Source organism: Hippopotamus amphibius, chromosome 9, assembly GCF_030028045.1.
Source record: "Hippopotamus amphibius kiboko isolate mHipAmp2 chromosome 9, mHipAmp2.hap2, whole genome shotgun sequence".
In the NCBI taxonomy this organism is placed as follows: domain Eukaryota; kingdom Metazoa; phylum Chordata; class Mammalia; order Artiodactyla; family Hippopotamidae; genus Hippopotamus; species Hippopotamus amphibius.
The window spans coordinates 93041140-93053959 of NC_080194.1; positions in this window are offsets into that span (position 1 = coordinate 93041140).

Sequence of the window (12820 nt, forward strand, 5' to 3'; positions counted from 1 at the left end):
AATTAATTAAAAAAAATTGTCACTGCTCTGCTCAAAACCCCTCCCTGCCATGGCACATAGAGTAAAAGCCAATGACCTGCAAGGCCTTACAGGACCCACCACCTGCTTTCCTGCTCTGGACTCAGCCCTTGCTACTCTTTCCTTCCTCCCTCCATCTGCGGCATCCACTCTGGCCTCCTTGCTGGTTCTGCCTCAGGATCTTTGCACTTGCTGTTCCACTGCTCAGAACACTCTTTCTCTGGATAACTGCCCTGCTTGCTCCCCTCATTCCCTTAGAGCCTTGTCCAAATATCACCTTCTCTGTGTGGTCAGCCCTGAGCAGCCCTCCCCTCCTCACTCCTTATACTCCCCTCCCCAATTTATTTTCTCTCTAGCATTAAGCTTCACCTGATAAACTACATATTTTACTTGTTTCTTGTCAGTCTGTCTCCCTCACTTAAATGCATGCTCCTTGGAGACAGGGACATTATCTGCTTTAATTGCTGCTATATCTCCAGGCCTAGGACAGGGCTGGCGCATAGTAGGTGACCAGGAAATATTTGCACAAGGAATTCATTAATTGAATTAATAATCATAATTCTAATGGTGACCTGACAGTGATTTGCAGCTTTCAGAGGATGGTCATCACTGAATTGCTCCTCCAGGAGCCTGATGAGGTCGGTCTTATTATCTTCACTTTGCAGATGAGGAAACTGAAGCTTCATGTGATTATGTGATAGATCCCAGGTCATGCTGCTAAGAATGAAGCAAGAACTTGACTTTGGGATCAGACCATCCAGGTTCAAAGGCTCACTCTGCCTCTTTCTGTATGTGTGTGGATTAAGCATTTTCCATAATCTCTTGGCACTTCAATTTCTTTTTCCATAAAATGGGGGTAATACTAGTTCTCATTTCATAGAGGTGTTGAGAAAATAAAAATGAGATAATCTTTGGGAAATGACTGGCAAGCAGGAAGCACTTGCTAAGTGTTACTTTTTTAAAATTAATTAGTTAATTAATTTATTTATTGGTTGTGTTGGGTCTTTGTTGCTGTGTGTGGGCTTTCTCTAGTTGCAGAGTGGGGGCTACTCTTTGTTGCAGTGCATGGGCTTCTCATTGTGGTGGCTTCTCTTGCTATGGAGAATGGGCTCTAGGCACACGGGCTTCAGTAGTTGTGGCATGTGGGCTCAGTAGTTGCAGCACACAGGCTTAGTTGCTCCGAGGCATGTGGGATCTTCCCGGACCAGGGCTTGAACCTGTGTCCTCTGCATTGGCAGACAGATTCTTAACCAGTGCGCCACCAGGGAAGTCCTAAATATTACTTTTTATTGTTATTATTCTACCAATTTATGACCGTGACTATACCCCACTGATGAAGCGACAGATAAAATTATGGAGAAGGGAGTCTCTTTGAGAGTCTTTATTTCTTTTGGGCAGCAGCTCAGCATATAGCTATAGCATTCTTCTATGATCTTGAAATTCATTATTTTAAAAAAACCAGGCCCAATCTAGTCCCGTCTCAACAAGTATATGTTAGTGTTAGTGTGTATGTGGGTGAGTGTGTGTTGCTTGTGCCTGTGTGTCTTTATTTTCCATTTACTTAGAAAATGGATAGATTTCCAATTTAGAACAAGGGGGGACCAGGAGCGAGAAGGGAAATGGAGCTGCCCATCAAAATTAGCAGGGAAGTGAGTAAAGGTCATTTGATCACAGCTTGGCTGCCTCTGAATTAACCTGCATAAGAGAAACTTGTTGAGTTTGCAGCTCTTTAGGGTGCATATTAACACCAGGAGTGAGGCAAGGAGACACCTGAAAAGAAGGTCAATTTGTGGCTGCTCAGATCACCAGGGCTCCTGGAGAAACTTGGCTGGAGAAGCCAGCCCTGGGCCATTAGGGTGAGGAGCAAGGCAGGAAAGTCTGGTCCACAGAGGAGGCCTGGGTGCCTCTCCGAGGGCTACTTCTGAAGTCTGGCTGGCCCTGTGAGATCCCTGGTGTTGAGGCTGGGAGGGGCATCCTAGCTGCTGAAGCTGCAGCAGAAAGAGAATTAAGGAGACGTGAGCACCGCATCCAGTGTGGCAATTGCAGATTCATTAATCGTCTGTGGGGAAAAGAATGGGAGGCATTTATATGATAAAGATGCTGGGAAATTAGAAGGAGCAGCAGTGCTGTTTACTGTTTTTATTTTATTTTTATTATCATTAAATTGCTTCAAGTCACCTGTAATTTTCCGAGGCTGTCACAATTACAAATCTTCGAGGATTACACAAGACACACACAGAAAGGTATAGAATTTAAACTTTCAAAGGTCTCAGAGCCTCCATTCTTTTTTCATTACCTCCCTGGCATTTGGCTCTGTTGGGTTGAGTTAGGTGATCCACACCCCCCCTCCCCCCCCCCCGCCCGCAAGCCCAAGGCTGGTTCCAGCCCCCAAGCTTCATTATTTTTTATCATGTTGGGGGCATGGTGGACCATGAGGCAGCTGTACCCTGGAGGGAAGAGGCATGACCTGGGGCCAAGGACCTAACTTCATATTCCTACTTTTCTCCAGAATGTTTCCCTGCCTAAGGGGGAGTCATGTACCGCCTCTGTGTCTCAGTCTCCTCATCTGTAACATGGGATATTGATATGCAACTTACAAGATTGTGGTTTGACTTATATAGGGCTGTGGTTCCTGTGTTCTGACAATTCTCTGACACCTACTGAGTGTCCTGCAATACAATTCAATTCTGACACTACCTGGAGTTAGCTTCAGATTCCAGAGTTAAAGACCAAGGACCTGGACATACCTGATGGTCCACTAGTTAAGAATCCACCTGCCGATGCAGGGGACATGGGTTTGATCCCTGGTCTGGGAAGGTCCCACACTCTGTGGGGCAACTAAGCCCGTGTGCCACAACTACTGGAGCCTGCGTGCTCTGGGGCTTGTGTACCTCAACAAGAGAAGCCACCACAATGAGAAGCCCTCACATCGCAACAAAGAGTAGCCCCCACTCACCACTACTAGAGAAAGCCCACAGGCAGAAACGAAGACCCAATACAGCCAAAGGAAAAAAAAAAAAGACCAAGGTCCCCAACAAGACTGCCCTTACCTCAGATGTGCCACAAATGGGGTCCCTATCCTACCTGCACTTCTGACTTGGCTACAAACTCAGGGGTTCCTACAACCTCCCTTTAGGTTGGTTAATTTTCTAGAACTCCCTGAAAGTGCTATTCTTACAATTACAATTTTATTGTAAAGGATACAACTCAGGAACTTCCAAATGGTCTTGGGCGGTGGTGGGGGCGTGGCTAGAGCATCCATGCTCTCTCCTTGTGGAATTGGGTTCAGTCACCTCTCAACACACAGTATGTTGGCCAACCAGGAAGGGCCACAGAACTTCAGTGTCCAGAGTTTTTATATGGGTTCCATTACGTAAGCACATTTGATTAAATCAATGGCTATGTGATGGACCTCAATGTCCAGTCCCTCTCTCCCCACCAGAGGTTAGGGGCTGGGACTGAAAGTTCTGTTCTTGGTCATTCTGGCATGGCCAGCCCCTCCCTAGCAACTAGCTAAGGGCCCACAGTTAGCATAAACTCAGGAATGATCAAAAGAGGCTCATTATGAATAGTGAAAGACACTCCCATCAGGAAATTCTAAGGAGTTTCGAAGTTCTGTACCAGGAGTTAGGGACAGAGACCAGATAATAAATTGCCAGCTTATAGTTTTCTTTATTTTTATTTTTTTAAAGGTTTCTTTTAAAAAAATTTATTTATTTATGTATTTATTTATTTATTTATTTATATTTATTGGCTGTGTTGGGTCTTCATTGATGTGCGTGGGCCTTCTGTAGTTGTGGTGAGCGGGGGCTACTCTTCAGTTCGGTGCGCAGGCTTCTTAATGTGGTGGCTTCTCTTGTTGTGGAGCATGGGCTCTAGGTGTGTGGGCTTTGGTAGTTGTGGCACGTGGGCTCAGTCGTTGTGGCTCATGGGCTCTAGAGCGCAGGCTCAGTAGTCGTGGTGCATGGGCTTAGTTGCTCCATGGCGTGTGGAATCTTCCCAGACCAGGGCTCGAACCCGTGTCCCCTGTGTTGGCAGGTGAATTCTTTACCATTGCAGCATCAGGGAAGTGCTAGTTTTCTCAGTTTCCAGGGTCCCAGCTCTCCAGGTGATTGATACATCAGGTCTTGGCTGAGACCTACAAATCTGCATGCCTACCATGCTCCCAAGTGATGTTGGTGCTGGTGGTCTATTGCTCATACTTGGAGGAAAGCTGATGTGTTATCATGTACAGTGATAGGCATGAAATTGCTCTGAAAACTGTGACATTCATCACAAACATCAGGCATTGTCCTGAGAATTGTCTCCTCCTTTGAACAGATCTGATCATTGGATATATGTTAAGTGTAATTATAATTAAATATCAGAGTTGAAGGAAGCCTAGAAGCCTTAGGACTCTAGTCTTCTGGAACTCCTAGAGGGGTTTTCAGGGGTTGGGAAAAGTTAGAAGATGGAGTCAGAACTGTGGGGTGTGCAAAGGCTAACGGAGTTTAGAGTCAGGCCATTTGCAATGTTCTCCTAGCAATTCCTGCAGTCACCCTCTTCTCTCCCCCTGCTCTTTATGTCCTTGTTCATCCCATCGATGGGTGAACCCCACTTACTGCCTCACTCCCACTCCTGGGATGAGTATGATGGATATAGCCTGGGGCCTCTGCAAATCTGGGCTCTCAGCTGTGACCCCAAAACTCTTGCAAGCTTCTAATTCAGTTTTTCCAACTGTGGTCTCAGGACATCTCCCAAAGAACCACCTGGAGAGTGATCCTGAAATGGTATCTTTGTGGGGGGCAGAGGTGGGCCAAGGAATTGGCTTGCTAGACAAGTTCCCAAGGACCCTAACCCCCTCTCCCTGAGCAGACGGCCTTGCCTCCAAGTTGCTGGAAGTCTGGTGCAGGGTAACAAGGGTCAGTTTCCTGTTGGCAGGTAGTAGGTCCTCAGTGGATGTTTAGGGAATGAATGAGAGTGTGACGGATAATTCAGTTCTTCATCTCTCCACCTTCAAGTTCTTTTGTGTCTTCCTTTGTCTTTCTACTCCCAGCCCACGTCCTGACTGAGACCCCGTAAGGCTTCTGGCCTCTTGCAGGTTCTTGCTTTCTTAGTTATTCTCTTTCCTGTACCTTCAGCCTCTTTTTTTTCCACCAGCTCTTTCTGCATAACTAGGTCTCCCCAGCCCTTCTTGCAAGGGACCTCCTGTTCTTTCTCATTGTCTCTGATCAGCCTTTGCTACTTCCCCACTGAGATTAACGGCATCACCCCTCCCCCAGCTCCCTCCCACCCCAGCTGTCTTCGACTCCTCTCTCTCCTTCATTCCACATCCAGTCTGTGGCTTGGTCTTCTTTACTTTACCTCTGATTTCTGTCTTATATCCCTTTCTTTTCCCCTCCCCATGTTACTCCTTCCGTCAGGCCTTCATGCACTCAAATTGGGTCTCTTGCAGTAGCTTCTACTCTCTGACCGCTGCCCTCCAAATGACACTGAACCCTTGGCCCAATTCATCATTTTAAGTCTTAGGTCTTTTCATACCATTACTCTATTCGGAATGTTTCTCTGACTCCCCATTGCTAGCAGAATAGGTCGCCAGTCTTCAGCCTCCACAATACAACCCCTACCTATTTTTCCAGATTTATCTTCACTACTCCCCTAAACTTCCAGTTTTCCCAGAATCCTAGATTCCTAACCTCTTGGACATAAATACTTGCTGTATCCTCTTGCCTCCTCATCCTTACCCTTTCTCCTCTCCCATCGTCATTGCCCACCCCCCACCATCTGTTAAACTCCTTCAACTACAATGGCACCCGTTCTAGGAACCCTTCCATCATCCCCAGACATAAGGGCATCCCTGGAACCTCTATGAGACTCCACTGGTCTCCGCTCTGCTTTGCTTTGTGGTTATGTATACATGTATCTTCTGAGATTGTTAACTCCTTGCAGGCAGGTAACGGTATCAATAACAGCACACTGAATGACAGGGATGACCGTAATTGATTGAGCGCTTATTACGATTACTAGGGCCTTTGCATGCAATAACTTATCACCATACTCTGATTTAGTTATCTCCATTTTAGAGATATGGAAACTGAGGCTTAGAGAGGTAAAAGCCAAAAAGCTGACAAGTGGTAGGGATGAGATTTAAACCTAGACTGACTCCAAACCCACTCTCTTTCTACTCCCAACACAGCTCTCAAAGCAAAGAAGAAAATCTACATTCATGGAGCAACTACTATGTGCCAGTCAGTGCTGGCAGGGGTCCAAAATTGGGCAAGATAATTCCATGAGATAATATACATGAAAGTGACCAGCACTGTGTTTGGCACATAGTAGGTATTCAAAATGCTATAGATGCTAACTGAGAAATGGATAAACTCTGTGTCTACTCCGGGCCTGAGCTTGCTTCTGGGGTAGTGGCTGTGTCCCACTTGGAGAGCTGTGGAAGGAACCCTGGGGCCGAGATCTCATTCGGGCTCAGCCAAATGCATTTCCAATGACCTTGAGCAAGTCTCACAGCCTCTCCAACCTCATTTCCTCACAGTGAAATGGAAAAGCCAGATGACTTTTTTTTCTAAGGTCTTTCCAACTCTAAGAGGTAAGGTAATGTAGGGGTCAGTGCATTGTAAACAGCAGAGCAAATACAAATGGAAGTGATTATTTTCATACTTTAGATCCTTCCTGCAGCAAGGGCGTTTCTCTGGTTTTCTGGAAGGTAGGATAATTCCCTTCTCGGACGCTGAGTTTCTGAGGCTAAAGTCCCCAGCTCTCCTGGGCTGGCAGGGACAGAGGACAAACGGCCACCCCTCCCTAGTGCATGCAGGGGAGAGGAGGTACCACTTGGGTCCCCTTCTGTCACATGGGGCACTGAGTTCTGTGGGATCTGGTCATGCCTGGCAGAGAGTTAATTAATGTCTGCAGGGCAAATTGGCAGAAATAACAATTCTTTTGGCTAAGCGGGGGAGGTGGCTATGAGCTTTGCTTTAAGCAAAATGGACAAAGAAGGAATAGAAAATCATCCACTTGGCCTCCTTTGCTGGGCCCACTGGCCTTTCTCTGTGCTGACTGCCAACCCCTCCAGTTTCCCCCAGGAAATGAGGTCCCTGCCCCAGTCGTGTATATATATGAGGCCCTGGTTTTTGTTTTTGCAGATCAGAGGATCAATACTGCTATGGGTTTGTGAATGTGAACTTGGACAGGAGCCCAAGATGACCGGGAAGAGGCAATGATGACAGAGCTGACGAAGCTGGGTGCTGTCAGGAGCGAAACACAGGCACCGACAGGGCTTGCCCTCAACAGGGCTGCCTCAAGTGGGTGCTGTTCTAGCCGCTTTCCCTGCATTTTCTCATTTAATCTGAAGCCTCTGGTTCGGGTCACTGGACCTCAGAGTTAACGGAGCCAGTGTTCTTATGCAGGTCTGTCTGTCTTGGGTGACACCATGATCACTCATGATAATATTCCTCCTCCTGGGCAGATGGAATGCAAGGAGATGGGAAATATTGAGAAAGAAGAGGAAAGGGGAACCAAGAACAGTGGGTTTAAGAGGGGAGAGGACTGAGCCCAACAGTCCTCCAATTTGCCAGCATTGGCTGCTGGAGGCTTCTAGTGCTAACATTGGTTGAGTCCTACTAAGTGAGAGGCTGAGGGGCACTGCATGTACCTGCTGGCTGAGTTGTCACAGTAACCGCACTGCTGTTGTTTCTCATGGGAGGAGATGAAGCCTGGAGAGGACAAACGTTTTGCCCAAGTTACACTGCCAGTGAGAACTGCTAGAATTTGAACCCAGTTCTGTCCTACACCTAATGTCCATGCTGGTTCCACCCTGTGGCACTGCCTCCCTCTTTGCAGAGCATCTCAGAATGCTGGTAAGTCCAGCCTTGGCATGAAGCACACTTCTCATCCCCAAGGGTGGAAGAAGTGGGAAGGCGTGGGCGAGGGAATGAGGGACAGAGCTCTTGTTGAGTCCTTCCAAGCCCTGCCGCTTGGCTAGGCACTCCACCTGTGTTTAATCTCATCTCATTCTCCTAACACCGGGTGCGAAAGGCGTAATTGCCACATTTTGCAGATGAGTGTATTGAGGCTCAGAAAAGGCAATTGATTTGCCGAAGCTCACAGAGCTGATAAGTGATGGACCAAGGATCCCCATCCAGGCCAGCCCAACTTCAAAACCCAGGCTAATTAAAAATATAACTTTGTACTAAATCAAGTAGCATCTCATGCTAGATTCTATTAAAGGCAAGCTGTAGCAGAGGCCAACATTTAAAAATAATTTTGTAGTTGAAACATTTGTAATTAAGGCAATCACCAATTAACTTATTTTTCTGGGAATAGAGAAAGGTTTGCCGTTATTGAGTTTTCACTGCTGAAGAATCTGGAGCCTCGTTGAAGAACCGTGGAGTGTGTTCAGTAAAGCAGGAGTTAGAGAGGGCAGCTCAGGGAAGCTGACCCCGGCAGCATGCCCAGAAAGGGGACGTGTTCAAGAGCTTTCTGGGCATGGAGAGCAGGCGGGAAGCACGGCCAGCTTCGCCGCTGCCCGGGAGAGTAGTTTTGGCTTCAGTCTAGGCTGTATGCGGTGTCTGCCAGGGAGGATCATATGTTCTCAAAAAACGGGGACTGAGAACAAACTAATTTGATCATTTGTCTTCCCTGCTCAATAACCTTCAGTGGCTCCCCATTGTGTCCCAGATAAATCCCAGGAGCCCTTGACATTCACAGCTCAGCACAGTCTGGTCCCAGTTTACGTTCCCAGTCCTGTGCCCCACTCATCACCTCACATAAACTGTATGCTCAGGTTAAACCGGTCCACTTTTTATTGCATTAAACCAATTCTGAGTCTTTCTCCTTTCCTTCCCTTTCCCTCCAAATCTACTTAGTAAAATCCTGATCATTCTTCAAGTTCCTTTCCTGGGTGCCTCCTCCATGAAGTCTCCTCTGATTGCCCACCTAGAAGCAAATGCTCCCTCTCTTTACTTCCAGGTGGCACTGATCACATGGTGCCTTGAATTGAGATTATTTACGTACATGTCTCCTCTTTCCTACTAGGCACAAGCTCCCTGTGGGCAGAGGTGATCCCCCACACCTGTGAGTGTAGGAATAAACCAGTAACTAATGAGCTAAAAGATTAATGTCTTATCTGTGACGTCATTGTAGTTAAATAATGGTCGGCGTTTACACTCAACAATTTGAAAGGACTCAGCTTGAACTTGTTTAAAAGTGTGTTAGAGACATGAAACGTTTTGAGAATTAGGCTTTTTTGGAGTTCATAAGTGATTAATATTCACTCATTCATTCAATATCCTCAGGGTGGAATAGTAGTTGTTTTCAGAGACTCCCCACATCGTGACTGAGTGTATCAGGAAGCACAAAGCCACAGGTCCTTAGCGCCGTCAGGACCGCCAGGCTGTGTGTCTGCACGTGCGCACGAGCCCCGATTGCTGCATCCTCACATTTGCCAGTGACTGTAAAATAACTTTTACTGAGATATAATTAATATACAATAAACTGCATGTGTTTAAAGTGTACAGTTTGATATTTTTTCTTATTAGTAATGTATATATATGGCAATCCCAATCTCCCAATTCACCCTCCCCAACTCCCCCTCCCCCCACTTTCCCCCCTTTATGTCCATGTTTGTTTTCTACATTTGTGTCTCTATTTCTGCCTTACAAACCAGTTGATTTGCACCATTTTTCTATATTCTTCATATATGTGTTAATATATGATATTTGTTTTTCTCTTTCTGATTTACTTCACTCTGTATGACAGTCTCTAGGTCCATCCATGTCTCTTCAAGTGTTCCAATTTCATTCCTTTTTATAGCTGAGTAATATTCCATTGTATATATGTACCACATCTTCTTTATCCATTCATCTGCTGATGGACGTTTAGGTTGCTTCCATGACCTGGCTATTGTAAATAGTTCTGCAGTGAACATTGGGGTATTCTGAATTATGGTGTTCTCTGGGTATAGGCCCAGTAGTGGGATTGCTGGGTCATACGGTAATTCTGTTTTTAGTTTTTCAAGGAACCTCCATACTGTTCTGAATAGTGGCTGTATCAATTTACGTTCCCATCAACAGTGAAGGATGTTCCCTTTTGTACTAGGGTTTCAACTCTCAAGATTCCATCCATGGCTGCAGAGAGCAGCTTTGCCAGGCATCCATCTCCTCCGTGGTTAGGTCAAGCCAAGAGAGAGAAATTGAAGGATGCTGCTATTAAAAGTACTTGGTAACCAGCCAAGTAATTTCTCCAGCGTTCAATTCCTACATTGTACTCTGTTCATGACTGGGAGGGAGAGACATTCCCAACCAAGAAATACCTCTGGTCAGTTTGCACAGCAGTGCTGGCCCTGATCTCTAGTTCACTTGTTAAGTTTGCAAAATTAAGTCAGCAAGGCCCCATCTTGGATCAGTCACATCCAGGAGAAAGACAACCACTCTGACTCTGGCCAAAAGCTAAGTGCGGCTCCGCTTTGTCAGTCTCCCCACAAACCTGGACCTACCTGAATGAGAAAAAAATTGTCGTTCTCTTTGGTACTCTCCTTTTTTGGAAAGTTGGAGAATGATCTCATTTTGAGTGGAAACCAAGATGACTTTTGCTCTGCTTACTGCATCCAGAGACAGTTTACACAGTTGTCCAGGATTCAGGGCTCTGGGGTCAGTGGGAACTCAGCTCACCCTTGAGCTGTGGGTTTTGTTTTGCGGGTGTGGTCAGGTTTCTTGACCTTGCTGTGCTTTGCTTCCTCGTCTGTAAAGCAGGACTAATCACAGGACTTCCTAGCTGTCGAGAGATTTAGATGAGCTGAACGTAGCATTGGACGAAGGAAGCACTCCATGGGTGTCAACTGTTATTAGAATCACAACTGCCCATGGTGACGCGACAGGATCAGCTGAGCTGCTGTGACCACCCCACTCATTCCGAGGATGTCAGACTCCTTCCTTTGCTTTTCCTCCCCTAAATGATCGATCCCTTAATCAAAACTCAAACCTCACCATGAAGTTTTTAGTATTTCTTGTTGAACGTGACCCTTGACTGGGGATGGGATACTTCCTGTGTTATTCCAGTCTGTGCAGCAGACATTCCCACACTGTTCCCTTCCAGAGCGGAGCTGTGCTAGGTGGTGGGAGGTTTGGGGGTGAAAAGGTAGCGACGACACTGTTCTTGCCTTCAGGGAGCTTGCTGCTCTGGTCAGACTGTAAGAAAGGTGCCTGATTCCTATAAAACACCAAGTGTGAAAACTGTCGAAAATGAGACGCAAACCCAATGATCAGGCTATTGGGGCTAACCCATGTCATGATCCTGCCTTTTTTAAATTATGGTTTCCCTTCTCTGCTATCATCAAATTAAAAAATCCTTCACATGGTAGTCTAGCAACAGTGTTACACTGCCATTCTGCAAATCATGTGGAAAGAGCAAATTGTTTTCAGGGAAAGTTTCAAGTAAATGTATGAGCTTATGGACAAATTGCCTGTTATTACTTTTGAAAAAAAATTTTTATACACTGTCAATGGACTAATTTTCAACCTTCGAAAAAAGAATGCCATCTCACATGTTTCTGGAGCTTTAAGGTTTATAAGTCTCACTGCTGTGTATGTATTTTCCCTCTGAGTCCTGATGGTGACTCTGGTGGGAGGAATTCTCAATCTCAGGTTGGAAATGCAGGCAGAGGCTCGGCAAAGTTGTGTCTTGCTCTGTTCACGTGCTGAGGAGGCTTTGGAACCCAGGACCCCCGACTTCAAATCCAGAGTTCTTTTTGCTGCATTACTCTGTAGTCAAGTAGTTCTGCACCATTTCACTAACATTTAATTAGCTAAAAGTGGAAACAGATAACCTTGAAATTAATTCGAGTTAATGTTAAATGTTGCTAACTTTTTATTAGTTGAATGTTTCCATTAACTTTTCCAGTGGCTGCTTTTTTGTACCCACTCACAGCAGTGAACAACGAAATTGAGTCAGTCCTCAATAAGTCTTTACGGAATAAACAAAGAGCTCAGCTGGCCGGGTTTGGCTGCAGGGTGGGGTTAGAAAGTTGAGTTACTGAAGACAAAATTGAGTATTTAATTTGCTCTTTGGCTTGTCAAGTATTTATTATGTCTCTGTTCTATGGATGGTGCCCCGTGGAGTAGAGCATGGCACACATGTGGCCCTTGGCAAGTTATTTAACCTCTCTGAGCTTCAGTTGCCTTGGCTTTAAAAATGAAGAATAACAATAGTACCCAACTCATGAGATTGTTATTAGCATTGACTAAATTAATGTATACAAAGAGCTTGGTACAGAGGTTAGCATGGGTGATTGGTGCTCAGTAAGTGGTAAAGATCGTCATTATCGATCTCCGTGCTATGTATTTATACATGGTTCATACCCCGAGGTTCCAGACATTCAGTGAAGTAGTTTGTTGCACTCAAGAGCAGCACAGAATGCTGCAGTTGGTTTATTTTGGAGCAGAGGACGGGAACAGAGGCCAGCTATGAAAGCAGAGCTGCTTTCCCATGGTCCTGATGGAAGAAAGGGTCTTCCCTCTTAATCTTAGGTGACAGTGGGGGAAGGGACCCAGACGACTCATATGCTGGTCACATGCCTCACTCCCCTTGCGGCCCCCACTCAGCATCTTTTGGGAAGTCTGGGCCCCTGGGCCCTTGGCCGATTGCCTAGATCAGCTGTGTGTGCAGGGATGCAGGGATGGGGGCCGGTGATACAGGGACCACTCTGCGTTTGCGCTACAGAAAGACAAAGCTGGCAAAGCAGGGCGCAGGTAGATTGCTTCTCCTTCTGCAGTTCTGTGTCCTCTCTCTGCAGTGGAAGGAAAGAGTCCTCCCTGGG